The following is a 20,180-nucleotide window of genomic DNA, read 5'->3' as shown; positions in this document are numbered from 1 at the left end:
GGCTGTGGATAGATGTGGCTTGCTTAGTCCCTTTTAAAACCAGGACACCAACGGGCAGAGAACAAAAGTGGGCCATACCTCCCAATTCGTGACAATCCTGCAGAATGAGGGATGGCTGGAATTTTTACCAACCTTAGGCCTAATTCTAAGCTTAACCCTAACATTAGCCCTAACTCTAACCTGAACCCTAACTTAACCTGGGACATAAATTAAATACTAGCCCTTATATTAGTCCTAATCTGAATTGTAACCCAACTTTAGCTCTAACACTAACCTGAGCCCTACCTTAACATGGGACATAAATTGAGTACTAGCACTGATATTAGTCCTAACCTGGATCTTAACCCAATCTTAGCCCAACATTAGCCCTAACACTATCATTACTTCTAACTCTAATCTTAGCCCTTGCTTTAACCCTATCCCTAACCGTAGGTCTAACAATAGCATTAACCTTACCTTACATCTAATATTAGCCCTACCCATAACCTTAACCCTTACTATTAATCTAACCCTAACCAAAGGCCTAATCATAGCATTAACAATAGCATTAACCTTATCTTAGATCTAAAAAATACATTTAAAATGAGGTGCAACATGAGAACATGGTACAGTTTTTATCTTTATAAGAATTCTAAGCTACATTGCTTTTTTGTGAAAACTTCAAATTGATACTCACTTACAAAGACCTATAATTTTACCTCTTTCTCTGTGGAATCCTTTATTGAAAATTAGCTCCATTACATTAGAATATACGGAGGTAGGCTCAGGAGTGTGCACATATCTTGAGCATTATATGACAGCTGTGTGTGTAGCAATGTTTGTAACAATAATATATGTAGAAAGCTTTAGACAGATTCAGAACTCCTAAACTGTTTGTTTTTGCCTTTTGAAACTAAGATGAAGTGTGATAGTGTCTTAACCCTTTTGCTGCTAAGCCTTTTTTACACCCAAGCGCTGATCCAATTTTGAGCTGTTTTGGCTACCTACATTTAAACCCTATTTTAAGTAAAATTTCAGTGAGTGACCCACACAAATTATATATTGTTTTTTTCAGCAGGCCAAACATATTCAGAATATACCATTATTACATTTATTATTTATGACAGATGAGAGAGCTGCAGTAAAAACTTAAAAAAAAAACCCCAAAAAAATAAAATTTTTGCATAGATTTTAGTAAATAATTTTGAAAATAGCCCAATGACCACTGTTGTTACTGTGATCTCCTTACTAAATTGTCATCAAGAGGAGCCATGTGTGAAATAGGTGCTCATACGGCTTTTGGGGGTTATAATATAGATTAGAGAGGCCCCATTGTGCAGTAAAGAAATAAAAGCACTTTTCTTTCTAATGACATGGATCATCTTAATTACTGTTGGGAATATCACTCCTGACCAGCAGGAGGAGGCAAAGAGCACCACAGCAAAAGCTGTTAAATACCACAATCCCCAGTCATTCTCTATGCTTGTATCAGTTGCAAGGAGAGGTAAAGTTAGGTGTCTAATTCTTCAATCAAGAGTTTATTTTTTAAGCAGAGCAAGTTTGCTCTGGTTTTCTTTGGGGTTTAGCCGTAGTCCATGTCAGTCTCTTCAGTAGAGCAAGTGGTGGCTTTTAAGCATTTGGGAACTTGTGGGGTATAATCCCCACTGGGCCTCCCACGTAATTTCATGCTGCCCTTGGTTAAAAGTTTGAGTAAGTTTACTCAGCCTTTTCTTTTTTCCACAGGTCCATGTGAGGTAGGAAGCCCCTCTCATACCAAGTGAGGCGGGCTTATCTGAGATAGCAAGGATGTTTTTGGTGCCATTTTAGCTGTTTCCTGTTGTTCCTGGATGTTGCAGCTCTGTTGCATATCTCCCCAGAGGTGGTTTAGCGTTCTCTCTGGTGCAGCTGTATGGGGGTCTGGATCATTTTCTGTTGTTTTTTTGTGGGGCTACTGCTCTGTTTAAATTTAAAGGGACACTCAATCAAAATTAAACTTTCGTTATTTAGATAGAGAATGCCATTTTAAACAACTTTCCAATTTACTTCCATTAACTAAATGTGCACAGTCTTTTTATATTTAAACGTTTTGAGTCACCAGCTCCTACTGAGCATGTGCAAGAATAAGTGTGCATGCATTTGTGAATGGCTGATGGCTGTCACATGGTACTTGTATGCATTTGTGATTGGCTGATAGCTGCCATATGGTACAGGGGTAGTGAAAAAAAACTAACTTTTAAAATTGTCAGAAAAAAAATCTACTACTAATTTGAAGTTCAGACTAAGTGCTATTGCATTGTCTTGTTATCTTGCATTTTTTTGATGAGGTTGTTTCCTTTAGGTTTAAGCTAGAGCACCTCCGTTTGTTACTCAAGGAGGTTTTGGCTACCTTGGATGACTCTGAGGCATCGGTCATGATTAACCCTAAGAAATCTAGTAAACAATAAGTTTTTTTATGTCCCTTCCTCGTGGAAGTTTTTCCTATACCAGATCGTGTTTCAGATATTATTGCACGAGAATGGGAGAAGTCTGGGATTCCTTTTTCCCCTTCTCCATTTTTTAGGAAGATGTTTCCTATTGCTGATTCTATTAAGGAATCTTGTCAGATGGTTCCTAAGGTGGAGGGAGCAGTTTCCACTCTGACCAAGAGGACCACTGTTCCTATTGAGGAAAGCTGTTCCTTTAAAGATCCTATGGATAAGAAGTTGGAAGCTTTGCTTAAAAAAAATTATGTTCAGCAGGGGTATCAATGGCAACCGGATGCATGTATTGCTGCGGTTACTAGTGCGGCGGGCATTTGGTTTGATGCATTGTCTGATTCTATTCAGCAAGATACTCCTCTTGAAGAAATTCAAGATAGAATCATGGCTTTGAAGTTGGCTAATTCCTTTATTGCAGATGCTTCTCTACAGGTTATCAAGTTGGGAGCTAAAATTTCTGGTTTTGTCATTTTAGCTTGCAGAGCTTTATGGTTAAAATCCTGGTCTGTGGATGTGTCCTCTAAGTCTAAGCTTTTGTCTATTCCTTACAAGGGTAAGACCTTGTTTGGGCCAGGTTTGGCTGATATTATTTCTGATATTACGGGAGGGAAGGGACATTCTCTTCCTAAGGATAAAAGAAATAAAGGGTCGGCAGAGTAATTTTCATTCCTTTCATAACTTTTCTGGTAAATCTTCCTCTTCTTCTTTCAAGCAGGAACAGTCCAAGCCATCTTGGAAGTCAAATCAGTCTTGGATTAAGGGGAAGCAGTCCAGGAAGTCTGTTGCTTTCTCAAAATCAGCATGAAGGGTCTGCCCCTGATCTGGGAATGGATCTTGTGGGGGGCAGACTTTCTCTATCTTTGCTCAAGCTTGGGTTCGAGATGTTCAAGATACCTGGGTAGTATATATCGTGTCCCAGGGTTACAAACTGGAGTTCAAGAATTTTCCTCCCAGAGGAAAGAGGCAGGTTTCTTCTCTCCAGGTTATCTGTAAAACAGATAAAAGGAGAGGTGTTCTTATGTTGTGTTCAGAATCTTTCCAACATGGGAATGATAGTTCCGGTTCAGGAACAGGGTCTGGGTTTTTATTCCAATCTCTTCGTCGTTCCCAAAAAGGAGGGAACTTTCAGACCTATTTTAGATCTCAAGAGTGTAAACAAGTTTCTCAGGGTTCCGTCTTTCAAGATGGAAACTATTCATTCCATTCTTCCTTTGGTTCAGGAAGGTCAGTTCATGACCACAGTGGATTTAAAGGATGCATATCTGCATATTCCAATTCACAGGGATTATCACAGGTTCCTCAGATTTGCATTTCTAGACAAACATTTTCAGTTTGTAATCTAAAATATCAAACAGAGACAGATGCGCCACATGGCCCAATATTGTAGTTTCCAAATTTATGTAGATTTTACTATATAGTTGAACTCACATGTATTGGAGCACCTCAATTGGTGCAAATGACACAGTCTGGGATCTATAACAGTCACCCAGCAGACCGGCCTCTCGAGTTGTTCAGGGTCTGTGTAAAATAGAAAACACAAAAAAGCCTATATGGCCTAGTATTGTATGACTAGAGTGATTTCACACCAGATAGTAGTATAAGATTTTGAACTCACATTTGGTGAAGCATCCCCAATGATGCTATAGAGACAAGCTGGGATTAATTCAGTCACCCAACAGACTTAGCTCGTGGCATACAGCATGCAATAGTCCTCTCAGTGGTCTTTAGGTCAGTGATATCCTCAGATAAAAACCAGTTCATAGGCAGCAAGTGTTTATAGTAAAAGTTAAAATCACTTTAATAAAATAATATTAAATTGCGACGCGTTTCTCAGTCTCAGACTGTTTCCTCAGGCAGTTTGTAGATCTTCCTTTTGGTCTGGCAACAGCTCCCAGACTTTTTTCAAAGGTCTTGGGAGCATTGTTGGCGGTGCTTTGATTGAAGGGTGTTGCAGTGGCTCCTTATCTGGAAGACATTCTAGTTCAGGCTCCATCTTTTCAACTAGCAAACTCCCACACAGAGTTGTTGTTGTCTTTTCTGTGCTCCCATGGTTAGAAGGTAAATTAAGGAAAAAGTTCCTTAATTCCGGCTACAAGAGTGGTATTTTGTGGGACCATTATAGATTCTCTAGAGATGAATTTTTTTCTGACAGAAGCAAGAAAGTCAAAGATTTTTCCATACGTGTCTTGCTCTTCAGTCCCTTCCTCGGCCGTCAGTGGCTCAGTGCATGAAGGTTATTGGTCTGATGGTTTCAGTCATGAACATCATTCCGTTTGCTTGGTTCAATCTCAGACCTCTGCAGTTATGTTGGCTCGGGCAGTGGAACGGTGATTATGCAGATCTATCTCCAAAGATTGTTCTAGATCAGATGTCCAGAGATTCTCTTCCATGGTGGTTGTCTCAGGATCTTCTCTCTCAGGGAACTTGCTTTCGCAGACCTGCCTGGGTGATTGTAACTACAGATGCCAGTTTGCTGGGCTGGGGTGCTGTCTGGGGTTCATTAAGAGCTCAGGGTCTATGGACTCGGGAGGAGTTGGTTCTTCCAATAAATGTTTTGGAACTGAGAGCAATTTTCAATGCTCTTCTAGCCTGGCCTCAGCAAGCTTCAACCCAGTTTATCAGGTTTCAGTCGGACAACATAACTTGCTTTCGCAGACCTGCCTGGGTGATTGTAACTACAGATGCCAGTTTGCTGGGCTGGGGTGCTGTCTGGGTTTCATTAAGAGCTCAGGGTCTATGGACTCAGGAGGAGTCGGTTCTTCCAATAAATGTTTTGGAACTGAAAGCAATTTTCAATGCTCTTCTAGCCTGGCCTCGGCAAGCTTCATCCCAGTTTATCAGGTTTCAGTCGGACAACATAACGTCAGTGGCTTACATCAATGATCAGGGAGGAACTCAGAGTTTCTTGGCCATGACAGAGGTAGCCAAGATTTTTCAGTGGGCGGAGATTCACAACTGTTGTCTGTCTGCTATCCACATTCCAGGGGTGGACAATTAGGAAGCGGATTTTCTGAGCAGACAGACTTTTTTCATCAGTCTGGCATATGTGTTCCCTCCGTTTGCCCTTCTTCCTCGGGTCATTGCTCGGGTCAAACAAGAGAAGGCATCAGTGATTCTCATTGCTCCAGCATGGCCTTGCAGAATCTGGTTTGCAGATCTGGTGGAGATGTCTTCTCTTCCACCTTGGCGTCTTCTATTAAGGAAGGACCTTCTTCTGAAGGGTCTCTTCCTTCATCCAAATCTTTGTTTCTCTGAAGCTGACTGCTTGGAGATTGAACAATTGATTCTTTCTAAGCGTGGTTTTTCTGAGAATATGATTCAGGCTCGTAAGCCTGTGACTAGGAAGATTTATTATAAGATTTGGCATAAATATTTGTATTGGTGTGAATCCAAAGGCTACTCGTGGAGTAGAGTTAGGATTCCTAGGATTTTGTCTTTTCTCCAGGAGGGTTTGGAGAAAGGATTATCTGCTAGTACCCTGAAGGGTCAAATTTCTGCTTTATCTATATTATTGCACAAGCGCCAGGCGGATGTGCCAGATGTTCATTCTTTTTGTCAAGCCTTGGTTAGAATTCGGCCTGTGTTTAAGTCTACTACTCCACCTTGGAGTCTTAATTTGGTTCTTAGAGTCCTTCAACAGGCTCCGTTTGAACCTATGCATTCTTTGGATATTAAGATGTTATCTTGGAAGGTTTTGTTTCTGGTGGCTATTTCTTCGGCTCAAAGAGTTTCGGAGCTTTCAGCCTTACAGTTATGAATCGCCTTTTCTTATTTTTCACTCTGATAAGGTAGTTCTGCGTACTGCCTTGGGTTTTCTGCCAAAGGTTGTTTCTGATAAGAATATTAATCAAGAGATTGTTGTTCCTTCTTTGTGTCCTAATCCTTCTTCTCATAAAGAGCGTTTGCTGCACAACCTGGATGTGGTTCGTGCATTGAAATATTATTTGCAGGCGACTAAGGATTTTTGCCAGTCTTCTTCTTTATTTGTATTCTATCGTTTCTGGGCAGCATAATGGTAAGAAAGCTATGGCTACTTCTCTTTCTTGTTGGTTGAGGAGTGTTATTCGCTTGACATATGAGACTGCTGGTCAGCAGCCTCCTGAGAGAATCGCGGCTTATTTCACGAGGGCTGTTTCATCTTCTTGGGCTTTCAAAAATGGAGCTTCTGTAGATCAGCTTTGCAAGACTGCGACTTGGTCATCTTTACATACTTTTTTCTAAATTTTACAAATTTTATACTTTTGCTTCAGCAGAGGCTTCTTTTGGGAGAAAGGTTCTTCAAGCAGTGGTGCCTTCTGTTTAGGTTAACTGTCTTGTCCCTCCCTTATCATCCGTGTCCTCTAGCTTGGGTATTGGTCCCAACAATAATTAAGATGATCCGTTGACTCACCGTGTAATTAGAAAGAAAACATAATTTATTCTTACCTGATAAATTTATTTATTTCTTGACACGGTGAGTCCACGGCCTGCCCTGTTTTTCATACAGTTTGCTTTTCTATAAACTTCAGGCACCTTAGATTACTTCCTTTCCCTTTGGTCGAATGACTGGGCATTGTGGGTAGGGGGAGTGGTATTTAACAGATCTTGCTGTGGTGCTCTTTGCCTCCTCTTGCTGGTCAGGAGTGATATTCCCAACAGTAATTAAGATGATGCGTGGACTCACCATGTCTACAAATAAATAAATATATCAGGTAAGAATAAATTATGTTTTTTCCTGCAAGGTGTTCACTGAACTACAGTGGTCACCTGACTATATAGACAAAATAATTTTTTTTTTTATTTTTTTTTTTAAAGATAGCCTAATAGAAAAAAAAATTTATTAGATGTCTCTAGACATAATTGTTGGGTTTTTTCTTTGTGCATAAACTATAATCTTTGTGTGTCCCTGTGTGTTTTGTCTTCTTATTATTTTTAAATGATCAGCTTTGGCAGCCAGTGGTAAGATCAGATCTTACTTTTAATAACAACAATTAAAAAACAGCAACACATTTCTCAGATAATACATAGCTGTTTCATCAGGTTTAATAAAATAATGACAAATCACTTGCTATATGTAACCAAACATATTTCAAACAACCAAAACCACCTGTGGGTGGGTGTGTACCAATCAAAAATGTCATGGCAACGAACAACAACACCTCGCCTACTTTTTTGGATGCCATACTCAAACAGTACTTAGATCACAGTAAACGATAGGGTTTACTAATCTTGTTTAGACTATTCTGACATTCGAGCATATTTTCACATAAAGATACACAGTACTTTGGACTTCATTTGTGAGTTGGTCTCGATACCTCTACTTGTAGCCACTCTTGATTTTTGGGACTTGGAGCGCCAACATAGACCCATGAGGGGGAGAATAAATACTCTTATAAATATTCTTCATAAATGTAGAGGGATATTTTAACAGTTCATAGAGTAATATATGAACCGTCTTGTCAATATCGCAATATGCTATAAAAATCGCAATATACTATAAAGCTTATAGTCTGCAAGTATGATAATAGGAATTTAAACTAGTGATCATTGGTTTCAAATATATGCTGCAGGGCAGATATTAATATATTTATATATGTTATGATAAATCTATGTTATGATATATTTTTTAGACAATGTTTATCATACTGGTTTTGGTTGTTTGTAATATGTGTTTGGTTATACTGTATATAGCAAGTGATTTGTCATTATTTAATAAGCCTGATGAAACAGCTATGTATTAATTAAAAAAACAGCAACGCGTTTCTCAGCTGTTATTAAAAGTAAGATCTGATCTTACCACTGGCTGCCAAAACTTTATTTGCCCTACCTCCATTACACTTCATGATCCAATAGACATCTGGAATACACCCATCTGGCTTCACCTTACGGTGGTTGGAGTTTTGCTGGAGGCCGGTCTGCTGGATGACTTTTTGATTCCAGCCTGCACTATTTGCACCAAGAGGGGGGCTTTCTCACATGTGAGTGAAAAATGTTATGCACTTCACTAAAAGAGTACATACAATACTAAGCCATGTGGCGCTTCTGTTTCTTTTCAATTTTCACAGATTACTGACTTTGGGATTCTGACCTATGATCCCCTCACATATAGCAGCCTGGACTTGGACTGTTCCACTTAGAATTGGTGATTCTGGAACCAACCCATTACAATATATGGGACTTTTTGTCACTATTGTAGTTATTAATTTGTATTTTATATACATCTGATTACTTGTTTTCTCACCTGTTTAGGGAGATTGTTTTAAATTTGTTACTGACTTAGAGCGCCCCCTATTTATTTTTGTAATTTTAAGATAGGTCATTTTATTATATACAGGTGAAAAGTTCTGTCTTATTTCATTATTAACTTATATGTGGAAGAATTGGACTTTTGCAACGAATGATATATAGAATGGGTACCAAAAGGAAACTGATAAACGCAAATGCCCATTATATCCATAATATTAAGAGAACCTAACAACTGTTAGTTGTCTTTTCCACGGTGGAGAAACTGAATCAGTCTCCCGGAGGTGAATTCAGTAAAGAGCAGTTTAGAAGGATATGGTTGAACGCAAGAATGGAATGCGTTTGTTTGCTAAAGGTGACAAATAACAATGGCGCACTGGGAGAACTTGGCAGCGCATTTAGTAAACCCTGAACAAAGAAATACATTGTTGGCAGAACGTACTGTAGCAGATCAGCATGAGATACAGCAGGAACAACCACTGTACACACTGCAGAGAATTGCTGTTGAGAAACTCATGTGATTCACTTGTTACTAAAGTAATAAAATGAAAACAAATGTGAGCATTTAATTCACCCAAGATATAGTTTCATTTTCTTACTAGATAAACTGCATTTGAAATAGTTATTTAAAGGGACATGAAACCCAATTTTTTAATTTCATGATTCAAATAGAGGATACAAATTTAAAAAAGTTTCCAATTTACTTCTATTATACAATTTGCTTCGTTCTCATGTTATTTTTTGTTGAAGAGATATCTAGAAATGTAGCATGCACATATCTGAGGCGCTACATGACAGGAAATAGTGCTGCCATCTAGTGCTCTTGCTCATGTATAACATTGTTGCAAAACTGCGGCCATATAGTACTGCAGACACGTATACACTCCTGAACTTACTGCTGCTTTTCAACAAAGGATAACAAGAAAACTAAGAAACTGTGATAATAGAAGTATATTGGAAAGTTGTTTAAAATTGTATGTTCCATCTGAATCATGAAAGAGAAAAATGTGGGGTTGTATTGCTCCTTTAAATAGATAAATTAACTAACAAATTTATGTTTCAGACATAGCATACAATTTTGCTTCATTCTCTTAGTATCCTTTATTGAAGGTGCAGCAATGCACTGAACACATTGAAGGAGGCATATATGTGCAACCACCAATCAGCATTGCTTCTCCTGAGCCTACCTACGTATGCCTTTCAAAATGGAATACCAGGAAAACAAGGCATATTAAAAAATAGAAGTAATATGGAAAGTTGTTTAAAATTGCATGTTCTATCTAAATCATGAGTAGTTATTTTGCCTGATTTTCCTCTGAAAATGGTGTTTTTTCCATGGACCTCAGAGACACTGTAGTTACCTGCAAGAATAAGAACCCTGACCCTACATGGTGATAGTTTGATTTATAACTAATTTTCAAGATGTGTGTGTCTGGACTGCAAACCAATGTAAATTTTGTAAACAAAATTATCATTTAAATTATTTCAAAACATTTGTTTTGGAGGCAGATCTTTTGCAATTCTCTACATAAATGTTGATATGCTACGTTTACATAAGAAATTATTTAAATGTCCCTTTAAGCTGTGTGAAGTTTAACTTCCTCTGCTCTATTTTCTATAATTCTTCCATTACATAAACCATTTTCCATTGGTTCTTCTTGTAGGTCAATTCTTTGTCTCCTTTTAACTATATACCCTATTTAAATGATCAAAATTCCATTTAAATGAATATGTAATTTTGCTATTTTTGGAAATACCTGCCCCTTGTGTGCATGTAGTACGCCTGATCATCAAGTCAGCACACTGCTATAGGTAAATGCAGGGAGTAAAGATAACTTTACATTTAACTTTTCTATAACTTACACAGCTGTGCAAGGGGAAAAGATATGTTTAGTGCTCACCCATACTTGCCTTTTTGATTATTTGATTAAAGGCACCATATACAGTATTTTGACAAAGAGGTTAAACAGGGGATTTTTTTTTTTTTTTTAAAACAAAAACAGCAAAACCAGGATATTTTTCTAACTAATGTATAAGTCACTTTCCTTTTAAATAGGGAGAATATAACAATAATATAAATGTGTACTAACATATAACACAGCAGAAAGCAATTATGTATAAACTTAGCATCTCAACATATTGTTGACGTACATAGGATTGTCCAGTATTGTGTCAGGCTGTCCAGTAAAATCTGTATAAAAAATGGAGACACTTAAGTGTCCAGTTTTAATTAAAGGGACACTAAACCCAAAATTTTTCTTTCATGATTAAGTTAGAGAATTCAATTTTAAACAACCTTCCAATTTACTTCTGTTATCAAATTTGCTTAATTCTTTAGATATCCTTTGTTGAAGAAATAGCAATGCACATAGGTGAGCTAATCACATGAGGCATCTATGTGCATTAACCAATCAGCAGCTACTGAGCCTATCTAGATATGATTTTAAGCAAATTATATCAAGCGAATTAAGCAAATTAGATACTAGTATTGAATTAGAAAGTTGTTTAAAATGGCATGCTATTTCTAAATCATGAAAGAAAAAATTGGGTTTCATGTCCCTTTAAAGGGACATGACACCCACATTTTTTCTTTCATGATTTAGAAAGAGAATGCAATTTTAAACATCTTTCTAATATACTTATATTATCTAATTTGTTTTATTCTCTTGATATTCTTTGCAGAAAAGCATATCTAGATATGCTCAGCAGCTGCTGATTGGTACCTGCACATAGAAGCCTCGTGTGATTGGCTCACCATGTGCATTGCTTTTTCTTCAACTAAGGATATCTAAAACATAAAGCAAAATAAATAATAGAAGTAAATTGTAATGTTGTTTAAATTTCTATTCTCTATCTGAATCATGAAAGAAAGATTTTGGGTTTAGTGGCCCTTTAAGTCTCCTGAGTGACAGTTACATTTTTTAAAGGTCTCCTATGTCAGATATGTTAGCAGAAAAAAAACTATGCTGCTCAGATACTACTGTTTTTTTTTAACCAGCCAAGACGAGTTATAAAAAATTAAAAAGTAAAAAGAAGAAAAAAAGTTTTTAAGGCTAGTTAAAACACTGCTCTGTGGGTGTAGCCACAGGGAATACAATCTCTGCTCTGTGTTTGTTCCTGGCAACCATGGGGGGGGGGGTAAAATGTCAAAAAAACATAAATCTCCTCATTATTTTTATACATCAAGTAGGTGTTAGGTTACTAGATCTTTTATACTTACAACATAAAATCAAATGTTGCTGATTTGAACACAAAATGTATCCCTATAAATCACAAAAAAAAGAAACCTTTTTCTCTTATGTAACATAAATATTATGTGAATTTATCTTATTCAAAACTATAGACCCACCCTTTCCCTGTATTAGGAACTTTAATTTTGAAATACTGAATATATACTACTATCCTTGGGCATAACATTTCTTCCCCTTCCCAGATCTATACTCCATGAAGTGCCAGAAAGACCACTCACCCCTTAACCTACGTTTAATCATATATTGCGCATTCTCAAACTTTTTTTTATTATTATTTTTTTTGCATATCTAGATCTTGGACCTTGATCCAATATTTTCATTGTTCTTTGAGGAATTGTTTATAGCATTTTTTTAAACCAAATATCATTTTGTTCTATGAGGAATTGTTTATAAATGGCATTTTTTTAAACTGATTTATGATAAAATTATTTTTATTGGTTTCAACAATACCTTGATGGCAATAACAAAGAACAATAGATCTAACAGATTACATTTGGGTATTTTAAACATAAAGTTAGTCATGTGTTAAGTCTAACAATGAAAATCTATCATATTCTACGGTTCCACCCATTTCTTGTGTTGATATCCCATGTATTAACAAATTAAGAGTATTAACTCAGCATTCATTTCCAAGTATCTTTGTGGGATATAGTCCCGTATATCTATTCGTTTGTAGTGCAACCTTACTGGCTCATGCCGACACTGATCTTAAACGCCCTGTCAGATCACTGATGTAAGAGTGAAACCAAATATTGTTAACCTTTTACGTAAACAGCTTCAATTAACTAAATAAATTAACTCAAAAAAAACAATAAAAAATAAAAATAAAAAAACAAACACAAAAAAAAAAACAACATTTCCATGGTCATAGAATAAAGTCTCGATTTCCATATGTCACCTGGCCGAGAGGGGTCTCCAATTTACAACTAAGTGTCAAGTCCGTCTATATGGGAGATTGCGTAGGGGTATCTGCTCCACCCTCTATAGAATCCCCGTGGAATCCCCTGGTCTCCCTCAAATATTCCCATTTGCTATCCAGTAGAACCAAGTTTTGTGGAATTCATCAGTGGTGCCTTGAGTCCAAGCTATAATTTCTGTCATGTTATAAATATGCTGTATTTTATCTAGGATTTCCTTCCAGTTTGGGGTTCCCTCTTTCCAGTGCCTGGCTATGCAGACTCTGGTCGCTGTGCATAATATTTTAATGAACCTATTAATCTGAGTGTTATACTTTGAATTTTTTTGATTGAGAAGTGCCTGAGATGCCGAGAGTGAGACGGGCTCATTAAGTAGTTTACCTATAAAGTCAGATAGCTGAACCCAGATATCTCGGACCCCAGAACACTCCCACCACATATGTAAGTACGTTCCCACCCCTCCACATCCCCTATAGCACAAGTTTGTACCGGATGGTGTGAAGTGAGAGGTCCTTATGGGAGTCAGGTACCACCTAAATGTGGTTTTAATGCAATTTTCCCTGAGGTCAGCACTAATTAAACCCTTACCGGCTTCATATAGAATCTGATCCCATTCCTTCTTTGGAAGAAGCACTTCCAGATCCGCTTCCCATTTTTCAATCAAGCTTGACTTGGACTTGTATTTGATATCCTGTATCAATAAATATAATGTAGCTATAGTACGCTTGCCTCTGCCTAGGGATTTACACATATGTTCCAATGCGGTATATGGGGCTGTATCTAAATTTATTCCGTATTTGTGAATCGCCGATGTCAATTGAAGGTAAAGGAACCATTGTAGTTTCAGTGGTTGTATTTTGGTTTGCAGTTGTGTGAAGGTCATTAGTCGTCCCCTTTCAGTAAAGTCTGCTACTCTATAGAGTCCTTTATTTTCCCATTTACCTATTAGTCTATGCAATTCCGGAGGTATGATGGATCTTATGGGTCTAATTTTGGTGTTGGTAGGTATTAAATTGTTTTGTTCTACTAGGGATTTCCAGATGTGTATAGTTTCTGTAGTGACAGGAGATTTATAGAGCGGTGCTTCCCTCTTGAGTCCCTGTGTCCAAAGTATGTCTTCTGGTATGTCATTATGCATTAGATCAGTCTCTATTTTTGCCCATATGACATAGTGAGCTGGTTTAGTTAGCAATGTGGCCTGGGCTAATCTAGCTGCATGGTAATAAGCTGTAAGGTTGGGTACCCCCACTCCCCCTAACTGTCTATGTTGGGACAATATATGAGAAGGTATTCTCGCCTTTGTATCTCCTCTCAGAAAGGAATGTAGATCCGATTGCAATTTCTGCAAATCTGAAGCAGGGACTTTGAGTGGGAGGGCTCTAAAAAGATAAAGGATTCTAGGTAATATATTCATTTTTATAGCTGATAGGCGCCCGTACCAAGAGAACGAGCCCCTCTTCCAATTTTTGAGGTCTCGCCTAATTGTCTTATACAGAGGGAGATAGTTCAAACTATAAAGTTTTGTAAAAGAGTCTGCCAGTTTCACTCCTAAATATGTTAGGGATTGTTTTGCCCAAGCGAAATTGAAATTAGCTTCTATAAGCTTCTTCGTGTGTGGAGGAATAGCTAGAGGTAAAGCCTCACATTTCTCGTGATTAATTTTGTATCCCGATATATCTGAGAATTCTTGTAAAATCCTATATAAATTAGGGAGGGAGATTAAGGGCTTAGTAAGTGTCAGTAACACATCATCGGCGAATAGAGATAGCTTATACTCAGCATCTTTTATGATTACTCCTGATATGTCCGGCGACTCTCTGATACAGGAGGCCAGAGGTTCTATACATAGAGCAAATAGCAATGGGGATAATGGGCACCCTTGTCGCGTCCCGTTGAGAATATCTATGGATCTAGATTGAAAGCCCGCCGCCCCAATCGTAGCAGTCGGTGTCGAGTATAGTCCCCTAATAGCTCTCATGAAGAACCCCTCAAATCCCATTTCCTCCAACACTCTAATCATGTATCTCCAATCCACTCTGTCCAACGCCTACTCTGCATCCAGAGACAGAAGCAGAGAAGGCGTCCCTGTTCCCACCAGATAATCCGCCAGTACCACCGTCCTTCTAACATTGTCCGGGGCTTCTCTATCGGTGACAAACCCCACCTGATCGGGATGAACTAGTTGTGGTATTATTGTCTTAAGTCTGTTCGCCAATATTTTCGTCAGAATTTTAATGTCCTGATTAATCAGGGAAATTGGTCTATAGTTCTGACAGAATTTTGGGTTTTTGTCTGGCTTGGGGATTACTACTATTTTTGCTCTAAGTACATCTGTCGGTATCTCAGTTCCCTGCATGATATCGTCACAAAACTTCTTAATGTGTGGGATCAGCTCAACTTTAAATAGTTTGTAGTACTCTCCCGTCAGTCCGTCTGGCCCTGCCGCCTTACCTGCTTTTAAGTCTTTTATGACGTTAAGAATTTCCTGGATAGAAACCTCTGCATTTAAAATTGCCTTGTCCTCTGTACTAATACACTTCAGTTTAACCCTCTGTAAGAACTGTGTTAATAGTTGTTTAGTCTGGTCGTTATCTCTAACTTTGTGCCCGTCATAAAGTCTGTCATAAAACCTAGCAAATGTTTCTGCAATATCTTGTGGATTGGATGTTTGGGTACCATCCGGTTTTTGGAGGATTGGGATTGAATGCGGTTTAATCCTTTCTCTCAGCCTATGTGCTAAGTACCTATCAGGTTTATTGGAGAATAGGAAGTAGTTAGCTTTAGTTTTTTGTACTGCTTTTATTGCTTTGTCATCTAAAATTTTGGCTAGCATTTCTCTTTTCAGCTGTAGTTGTCTATAGGTTGTTCTAGATTGTGTCTGTCTATGTAGTGATTGTAATTTCTGTAGTTCCCCTTGTATTTGGTCAATAGTTTGGTTGGATACTCTAATGAGTTTTGCTTTCTCTTTGATTAGGAGGCCTCTTATGAAAGGTTTGTGAGCTGCCCAGGTGTTTATTGGATTAGTGGTGGAGTCTTTGTTATGCAGCCAAAATTTGGCCAATGCCTTCACAATCATATTATAAGTGGGTTTATTTTTAAGAGTTATGGGGTCATATGTCCATGAGCGGGTCCTGTGTATATTGATAATTCCCGTCATGTCTACTTGAACAATAGAATGGTCAGACCAGACACATGCATGTATGGAAGAGGTGGTCACATTGGGAATCAAGGTCTGACTAACCAAAACATAGTCCAATCTTGAGTATGTTTGGTGTGCCGATGAGTAGTAGGTATGATCTGTTGTCTTGCCATAGAGGGCTTCCCATGTGTCTATGATATTATGTGATGATAATGTGTCCCTGACATATTTAGAGATAGAGTTATATCGGTGTTGTTTATTAGTCAATTTAATCCTTCCTACCTCGCCTTGGGGTGTCAAAGAAATATTGAAGTCCCCAGCTAAAATTATGCGAGTTTGGGACCATTGGGTAAGAAGGTGAGTTATGTGACCAAAGAATGTGTCCTGTTTTTCATTCGGGGCGTATATGTTACATAAGGTGACCTGTATGTCCTGCATTCTACCCCTTACTATTAAGTATCTACCCTCAGTGTCTGTAATTATTTCTTCCTTTGTGAATTGTACTGAAGAATGTATAAGAATGGAGACCCCCCTTTTCTTTTGATCAGTAGTTGAGTGAAAATGATGTGGAAAGTGTCTGTTCCAGTATTTCGGGATTATTTCTTGAGTGAAATGAGTCTCTTGTAAGAATATTATTTTCGCATTTAGTCTATGGTATTGGGCCAACGCCTTCTTTCTTTTAATGTCAGTATTGAGTCCTCTCACATTATGGGAGAGGAGTGTTATGTCATGTGTCATGATATATCAATTCGATATCCCACCTACCTTTCTCCATGTCTGTTTGGAATTTTCTCAACCCCCCCCGACCAGGTTTGTCTTTTGACCACAAAGAAAAAACACTAAAAAAAACTGAATAACAATAACAATATATCAACATCTCTATTTGCGAAACAAACATTTACTTTCCATTAATCCTGTGCATTTATAACTATGTACTTTTATTCAACTATTAAGTGCGGAAGTCTTAGTATGCTTAAGGGTATAAATTGGAGAGCAATTAGTAAGAAAAAAGAAAACAAAAGAAGGGGGGGGAACCACTCCCTCACAACACCTCCACCTCCACCACTTCCTCTAGGAGGGTATCAATCTGGTTCAGGATATTGGTCTAGTTAGCCCTTTGCCAAAATGTCTCTGTCAATTTTGTAGAGTGCCTTTGGCTATCATACTATATTCCCCCTGTATGCAGGCTTAATCGCCTAATTTGTTTGGGAGCAAATAAGGAATTATTCATAGAGCTGTTCATACTCATCTGTATAGGTATTCCTTAGAAGAGTAGATCTTGGTTGAAACAATCGTCTACTGTGTCCCAACTTTATTCCAAATTCAGGCTTTCTGCTTCTTCTTGTTGACTTTTGACCACCTCAACCTTTTAGATGGATTTTCCCTCTGTGTAGACTTATTTCCATCAGTTTCTTGTTGAGTCAAGCAACTCTCCGGTACCTCTAAATTAAGGAACTCACAGATTTCTGGAATATCTTTACTTTCCTTCAATGTAATCACTCTCCCCTCATGATGGATATTGAGAGCGAATGGAAACCCCCATCTATAATTTATTTGATTCTTCCTTAATAAGAGAGTCAAGGGTCTCAAGGAACTCCTACGCTGCAAGGTTCTCACACAAAGATCTTGGTAGAAGTGGACAACTGTGCCCTGGAATTTGAAGATTTGATTTTTCCTGGACGCTGTAAGGATGTCCTCTTTTTCTTGGAAGCGTAGCATTTTGACAATTATGTCTCTCGGAGGGGTTCCTTCTTTAGGTCTAGGTTTTAAGGCCCGATGTGCTCTTTCTATTTGAAACCTATCTTCTTCTATTTGACCCGTAATTGCTTGGAAGAGCTGTTTCAGGTAGTGCGGGAGTTCATTTGGTGTGATAGTTTCCGGGACTCCTTTAAGTCGGATGTTACTTCTACGATTACGATTCTCTAGATCCTCCATCTTCTCTTGGATGTTTTCTAGCTCTTGTTGATGCTCTTGTAATTGCTGGTTCACTAATGTTAGGTCTTCTACTACTGAGTTTTCATTATCCTCTAGAGAGGAAACTCTAGTTCCAAGGTCTTGAATATCATGTTTTATTTCTGCCAAACTGCTAGTCACTGATGACTGGAATGCATCCATCTTCTCCCACATTTTCTCGAAGTTGGCTGCAATGTCTTGCTTGGAAACTAGAGATTTAATATCAGCTTTCGTTACTGGGGTCAGATCTGCAGCAGACTCTGATGGTGTCAAGTCAGTATTCTCTCCTTCCTCTTCAGCTACTGGCTTTGTGAGTGGTGTAGTGTCTCCTTTAGGAGATCTAAAAAATAAGCTGGGAGCTGTAGATTTCCCTGATATAGAGGTTTTAACCTGCCTCCTGGACGCCATGGTGGCTCTATGTATGAGGCTCTAATCCTGTGCCTTTTTTTTTTTAAAAAAAAGTTACTTTGTTTACTCAGGAGAGGCTTTCTGCTTCCAATGTAGATTGCCTAGACAGCTATCTTAATGATTACAAACATAGTACCCTGTCTGAGCAACCTCCTGTGGGATAACTTCCTGAAGTAAATATCACTGACCAGGGGTCTCTCCCTTTGACTGTATGGTTAGTAGCTTTTCTCCCCTTTTCTCTTATTAACCCTATTTTTTATTTTACTTTCTGTCTGTAAGGGGGGTCCTTCTTTAATGATGCAGTGAGGGAAACAGTTAGGTGGTCTTGCACATTAAGCCTGTAGATTGTAGTGGGAAGTGAGATGTCTCATATTAGTAGCTACATCTGCCTGTATTGTGGATGAGCTTTCAAAATGTATTTGCAGCTGTTGTGTCATCTATGAGGCTCAGCACACTAAAACTCTCTTTGTTCTTCTTATTCCCATCTCCCTAATCTTATGTAGGACAGAAAGGGTAAGCCACAATTGCCCTTTATGGTCTCCCATATGCCACCTTCAGCATTTCAGTAACGCTGCAAAAGTGCTCAGAGTCTTACCCCACGTGGCTCAATAAGATGGCGTCTCTTCTACACTCTGTTTCAGCTCTCATTGCCTCTCCACCGGAATCGCTCAGTTCCCCCTCCCAATGCCGGGTAAGAAGCACAACCGGAGCCTCCCCAGATCTCTCACTCTTAGGGTAGGCACATCTGTTAGCCTTCCGTGATGCTGACTGCACCGGATCTTAGTATTAGGCTGCTCTCATTGTTCCGCTCCTGGCTGCCGGCTGTTCACTGTATGTGGGGACTTGCGGCCTTAAAGTAAGCCTGTCACTCGATGTCTGTGACCTATTCTCCCTCTTCTCTCTGTGGCGGCTTGCTATAGGAAGAGTGGGTACAAAGGCTGCTTGGCTGTCTAGGGTAGCTATAGTGTTAAAGCCGACAGGGGCCTGTGAGGTTCCGGCGGGAGGGCAAGTTGCGCTCTGCAGATGATCTTCTTCCCTTTCACTGCAGATCTCAGCCAAGTGTCTCTGCCGGATCCCCAGTGTTATAGGATCACACTCAGCAGGGGATTAATAAGTGCCTCCGGGTATAAAGATCTTTGTTAGATCCCACTTAACTTCAAATAATTTAAACTTTGGCAGGAGCTCAACCTAAACACGTCTTTCTCCCTTGCTAGTTGGCTCCTCCCCCCTTTTTAAACTGATTTAAAGGGACATGAAACCCAAAATTTTTCTTTCATGATTTAGAAAGAGAAAGTTGTTTATAATTGTATGCTAATTTTCTTCTATTATCTATTTTGCTTCATTCTCTTGATATTCTTTGCTGAAAAGCATATATAGATATGCTTAGTAGCTGCTGATTGGTAGCTGCACATAGATGCCTCCTGTGATTGGTTCACCGTGTGCATTGCTATTTCTTCATTAAAGTATATCTAAAGAATGAAGCAAATTAGGTAATAGAAGTAAATTGGTATGTTGTTTAAAATTGTATTCTCTACCTTAATCATGAAAGAAAATGTTTGGGTATAGTGTCCCTTTAAGAAATGGTGAGTGCTTATTTTTCCAACCCTTCAGAATAAGATTCCTACCTATTAGAATGGACATATTAAGAACAAATTTGAATTGTGATAGATTTCTGTTGGTGAAATAAAAAACATGTGTTCTGCTTGGAGCATCATGTGGGTATTGCAGATTTTATTAGCCCAAAAATGAATCATTCTCTAAAATCTTTGTACCTTTTCGCATAACCAGAAGAAATGTAAGATATTTGCTCTGTTTTTTCTGCATTTCCCACAAT

The 20,180-nt window shown here is 38.4% G+C and overlaps 1 protein-coding gene across 2 annotated transcripts in view; it reads left to right on the top strand.

The window, feature by feature from the left end:
* VILL (villin like) overlaps nucleotides 1–20,180 on the top strand; it is a 154,181-nt gene that overhangs the window by 47,604 nt on the left and 86,397 nt on the right. The gene's annotated exons all lie outside the window — the stretch shown is intronic.

The sequence above is a fragment of the Bombina bombina genome, chromosome 5 (assembly GCF_027579735.1).
Source record: "Bombina bombina isolate aBomBom1 chromosome 5, aBomBom1.pri, whole genome shotgun sequence".
Classification (NCBI taxonomy): Eukaryota; Metazoa; Chordata; class Amphibia; order Anura; family Bombinatoridae; genus Bombina; species Bombina bombina.
Note: the sequence above shows the minus strand (reverse complement) of the source record. Positions and strands in the feature narration are given on the sequence as shown.